This window comes from Mustela nigripes, chromosome 6 (genome assembly GCF_022355385.1).
Source record: "Mustela nigripes isolate SB6536 chromosome 6, MUSNIG.SB6536, whole genome shotgun sequence".
NCBI lineage: Eukaryota > Metazoa > Chordata > Mammalia > Carnivora > Mustelidae > Mustela > Mustela nigripes.
This window is the reverse complement of record NC_081562.1, coordinates 23,311,314-23,317,313: the sequence shown is the minus strand read 5'-3', so window position 1 is coordinate 23,317,313 and position 6,000 is coordinate 23,311,314.

The window sequence follows — 6,000 nt, the reverse complement described above, 5'->3', positions numbered from 1 at the left end:
TCAGTCTCAGAGTGAAACAGCTAAGAAACCAGCAGTAGTGTGAACAGAAACCCTGAGTACTCATGGAAGGGAGCTGATGGGCTCCATGGTAAACCAGTCTCTCCTCAGAAAATGGTCAAGATGATGGAGGAAAGGGGTATTTAAATTCTTTAAGAATATTTCATAGGACCTTCTTTTTGTAGAGTCTGCTCATCAGTCTCTTTCACAATGACATGGCTTTTAACTTCCTGAATCGATACAGTGATAAATGATATTTTGTTTACACATTAGTGGCAAAGCTAAAAAAAGATTTTAAAATTTTATGTATACTTCCTAAACCCTAAATAAATAAACATATTAATTATTTTGTAACCATAAGACGAAATCATGGCCCCTACACCTTAGGAGAGACTTATAGCAGACCTTGGAGTCAGACTCTGGCTTTATGTCTAGACTCTGCCACTTATCATCTTTGATAGGTTTCTCAACATATCTGTGGTCTCCATGTTCATAGAATGGGGATGAGAACCTCACATACTTTTAAGTGTGATGGTGAGGATTCTATGAATGACACATTAATAATTGCACTGCCACATAGCAAATGTGGTGTTAGAAAATATCCTGCAAAAATATGCACAGCCATATATGGAAAAGGATGTTTCCAGGAGCATTGATTTGAATAATGAAAAATTGGAAACAACCAAAATGTCTATAGACAGGAGCATAACTAAAAAAATAGTACTGCATTATATCATGGAATATTGTGTAGCCATTAAAATTAATCAGACATATCAAAACTCTACCATTAGACTATAAGGTCCATGGAGACAAAGATATTGTTCATTATTTTGTCCTTATGGAACAAGACTAGCACATAGATAGGTTCTCAGTGATTATTAATTAAAAGAAAGAATAAATCTTTATGAATTAACATAAATACCTACTGTATATTTTAGTGAAAAAAGCAAGTTAAAGAACTTAATTCCTCATTCTTCACTTGCCTCTCTTTCTGCTTTTAGTTTCTCCAAGAGTGTTTTCTGATTCCTCTACCTTGTACAGGCCCCTATTCCATTCCTGAATCTGTTTCTTTCCTTGAGCTGATCACAATTAATAATTAATAATTCCTTTATTTATATGTCAGTCTGAAGTTGTTGCTTTTCTGTTTCCTTCCTTTGCTAAAATATAAGGCAGCAAAAGACAAGAACCATGTCTCTTCTATTATAACTTTAGCAGCCATACATACTGTGTGCATGATAATCATGATCATTAATAAAAATTTTCTGAAGGAATATAAAGGAAGGAATATAAAATTGATATGGAAGTATTCACAATAAACTGTTAAGGGTGGTTTCTTCTGAAGAGGGGAGAAAGTATAGGAACTGGGTAAAAGGAGTTTTTATTTTTTACTCCATCTTCTGAATAGTTGATTTTTCAAAATAGTAACTCTGAGTCATGTTCATCTCTAGAATATAGAACTACGCCAAAACATCCAGATTTGACTAGGAAGGAATTACTATTTTCTTAATTTATCTTTTCCATGACCATCTCCCCTTACGAGATTTTAGTGGGGACAGCAACAGCGAGGAGCAGTTTTCACGCCATCAACTCCCTTCCCCTCCCCCCATGTTCAGGTATGTGAGAGAAGGTGAAAGTCTTGCCAGGAGGCTCACTCTTCATGGGGATTCCTTGAAGCATGCTCTTTCATTATATGTATTTTGCTAATGAGTTTATTTAAAATGCATTTTCTAAGAGCCTCTCAAGGTGTGTTGAAGTATGGCCACAGGTGGTTGGGAGGATTATTTACCTATTAGTGGTGATGAGTGGAGACATAATGCACGGGGAGACGGAAAGGCTTAGGAAATTAGTATATAGCAATGGAAGCTTAAAGAGAGAATCGTTTCAATCCTTGTCAGATGAACAGGTGCTGAAACTGGGGACTGGACAAAAACATATCCTGGAGATGTGACAAATACTTCCAAAGTGATGACAAGAGGTTGCCCCAAACTGCAGCAACCAAAAAGCCCACCTGGAAATATTTTAATGACTCAGATTTGAGGAGTATTTTGTATGTGCCGTTGCAACCGTCTTTTCTACATAAACATCTGCTGTACTTTGCCTAAGCGTGGCCTGAAATTGCCATTGGGTGATGATGATATGCTTGGTCAAATGCTGATGTCACACACCCCGATGAGGACAAGCTGGAATGGGTGCCTAGGGGGTGTGGAAGAGAAGACACTGACTCCACAAGTGCCCCTCCCTCAACACACACACACACACACACACACACAATGACATTGTGTCGCTATAGCTGCACAAAGCAAATGCTGCCCTGCTTCTAAATCAGTTTCTCGACCTCAGTGCTATTGACATTCTGAGCCAGAAATTCTTTGTTGTGGGACACAGTCCTATGCATTTGTAAGATGTTCAGCAACCTCCTTGGCCTCTATCTACTAGATGCCAGTAACGCCACTGCCACCGCCCCCAACTGAGACAACCAGAATGTCTCCAGATATTGCCAAATGTGTCCCGGAGGACAAAAATCACCCCTGGTTGAGAATCATTGCTCTGAACCACATTTTTCTAATAACAAGAACAATTATTAGTATTATACCTTTGTTTGTCCAGCACTTCAGGGCATACAAAGCCCTAAGAATATATTTCAGAAAATCAATTTTCTTGCCACCAGGGAAAACAGTATGAAAAAGTGGATGACCGTGTCTTACAGCGATCTTCCACAAGTTCTTATCAGCTGAAATTGTTGGCCAGCGGGGAGCTGATGGATGGAACTTTCCTCTTGGTTTTTAGTTCCTTTGATGCCCCCTGCAGCTTGGAATCCTGGGGCAAGTTTTTTGTTCAGTTTTTTTTCCCCCTCTTTTTTAGAAAATGTCAAAAGAAATACTAGCTGTAAAGAACAAGTCATAACTTAAATTATTAACTATGTTTCATTAGTTTATCTCTTATGTTCTTATTCTTCAGGGTTCAGTGAAACACATGAAGGAGTCAGTGAAATCACCCTTTTCCCCAGTAATCAAAAGTCTTTGGTCATATTCTATAAGCAAAAACCTAAAAGGTGCTTTAAATGCACTCAGCAGTTAGAGTGCTACCAGGTGTATGAAATAACCCGTAGATCTTTAATCTTGTGTGACTGTTCCATTTCATGCTTGTATCAGCTTCGTTCAGAATTTTTTTTCACATATGTGATATTGTTTTCCTACAATATTGTCTCTTCTCTCCCAAGTCTCTGTCTGCCTATGTCTTCCTGTTTCTCTGCCTCTCTCTCTCTCTCTGTCTTTCTCCTTCTCTCACTGGTACCTGAGAGCTCACCATCAAAGTCTTGTAGGAAGAAGGAAGACTTTGGAGCCAGATAATCCTGAGTTCAAATCTTGGTTTTAATAATTTTAGCAGAGTGACATTGAGAAAGATTTCTCTTAGTATTTCAGTATTCTAGATTTTAGGGGTCAGGAGAATAATGGCTGTTCTATTGGTCATGACTCCTCAGTTAGGAGTGACATATAACCTTACTCAAGCTGGCATAAGGACAAAGGAAATCTGTTAGATAATATGAACTGAAATGTCCATGAGTAGAGCTAGCTCCCTTTAGGCAGGGTTTGATCTAGGTCTCACTGTGCTTTCTCTGGTTAAGTATATTCTCAGGTCCGTAACCACTGTCCACTTCAGGCTTCCAACCCTTGCCCAGTGTGAGAAAGAGCCAGCTTCCTAAATAGATAAGCCGGAAGTTCTAGGCTTGAGTCTTGTTGTCATTGATTATCCCCAGCTGGCTAAGGGTCCACATCTGAACCAGTTGCTGTGGTGAAACGATTGGACACACTAAGTGGCTTAGCCTGCCTCACATGCTCATCTCCCAGCCAAGATACATGGTGAAAGGTGGTTTCTCAAAGTTACAATCAAGGGTTTACCATGGGAAAGGGACTGAATGCTGAGCAGAGAAATAAGGCAAAATAAAAATAAATAAAATAAAATAAACAAAAATTGAACAAAATAACCTAAAACTTATAAGTCCCCTAAAGCTACCTTGAAATATTAGAATATATATTAAACTATGAAACATACAGATACTTTTCTGCTGGAGTAGTTTCTTCCTGCTCAAGAACTGGAAAAGGGCAAAATGTTATTTCGCTCATTTTAATATATTTTTGTATACTCTGTGTGTGTGTGTGTGTATGTAATGGGCATTAAATTCTTTCTCTCTGTAATATTTGGCCATTTAAATTATTTCTTTTTGAAATATACCTTTATTTCTTTTTGAAATATGTCTCATACATTACATTCAAAAGAAACAAAAGGTTCTATTATGAATAGTCCCTTTCCCTTCTCTGTTCTTGGCCCACCTGGTTGTCCTTGCCAAAGGCATCAAGTCTTACCAGCATCCTGTGTAGACTACTAGAAATAGTTTTTGCCTGTACAAATGGGAACCTGTTTTATCTCCCTCTCCCCTCCTCAGTGCCCCCCTCCTTCTTCTCTCCCACTCTTCCTTCTGCTCCTACACAAAACCGTAGCATATTTTACATACCCTACTTCATGTTACATTTTTCACTTAAAATATATCCTCAGACATTTATCTGTAACTCTATTTAAAGGACATTTTTGTACTTTCATATTATATACTACTAATTTCTTGGTTTGACAGATATACAGTAGGTGTTTATTATTATATGCCAGGCCTTAGCAAGAAAACCAGAAAGCAGAATGGGCAAAAATAACGAATGGATATTTCTAGAACATTCTAATGGGAGCAGATAATTAAAAAGAATGAAAATAAACCAGTTACATAGGGTTGGTGGAATATGATAAATGCTACAGAGAAAAACAAAGCAAGCAAGAGGGTTATAGTGTGAGAAGTCAAATGTTTAGATCAGGAAAGGCCTCACTAAACTGACATTTGAGATAATAGAGTAAAAGAAGTTGAAAACAGGGAGCGAATCCTACAATTATGTAGGCTAAGAATTCCCCAGCAGAGGAAGTAGCAGGTACAAAAGGCCTGAAGCAGAGTTGTACCTGCTATTCCAAGAAAAAACAGAGGCCGGTATGGACTGAACAGTGAGCAAGAGAGTGACAGGAGGGGCGCCTGGGTGGCTCAGCGAGTTAAGCCTCTGCCTTTGGCTCAGGTCATGATCTCAGGATCCTGGGATCAAGTCCCTCATTGGGCTCTCTGCTCAGCGGGGAGCCTGCTTCTCCCTCTCTCTCTCTTTCTGCCTGCCTCTCTACCTACTTGTGATCTCTGTCAAATTAATAAATAAAATCTTAAAAAAGAAAAAAAAAAAAAGAAAAAGAGAGTGACAGGAAATAATGCTGGAGAGGCAGTGGGCCAGGTCATGCATGGCCTGTGCCAAGGGTGATGACTTGGCTTTTCCTGCGTCTGAGATGAGGAAACAGTAGAGTGTCCTCTACAGAGGAACAACGTGATTGTACTTCCATTTGAAAACCATCACTGTGGTCAATTTAGGAAGAATAGACTATCAGGGGGCCTGGATGGCTCAGTGGGCTAAGCCTCTGCCTTCAGCTCAGGTCATGATCCCAGAGTTCTGGGATCAAGGCCCACATCAGGCTCTCTGCTCAGCGGGAAGCTTGCTTCCTCCTCTCTCTCTGCCTGCTTATGATCTCTGTCAAATATATAAATAAAGTCTAAACAAAAAAAAAAAAGAATATCAACAGGGAGGGGCAAAAATGGAAAAGCGGAGACTATATTAATACACTTTTCCAAGTGTTTCTGTTTTACTGAGTATCTCAAGAATAGATGTTAAATTTTACCATACACTTATTTCAGAACATTTGGTAGTGATGATTATTTTTATCCTTAGCTCTTGCTAATAAGTTGAATTATAGTAATAGATTTCCAAAGAAAGAATCAATCCTGCATTGAGAGACCCACTGCATTGAGACCCACTTGGTCTCAGTATATTGTTTTTAATATGCTTATGATTCTCTATTAAAGTATTTTATATGGGATTTCTTAACATATTCATCTTATTACTTTGTAGTCTTTTTTCTGTGCAAACTTTT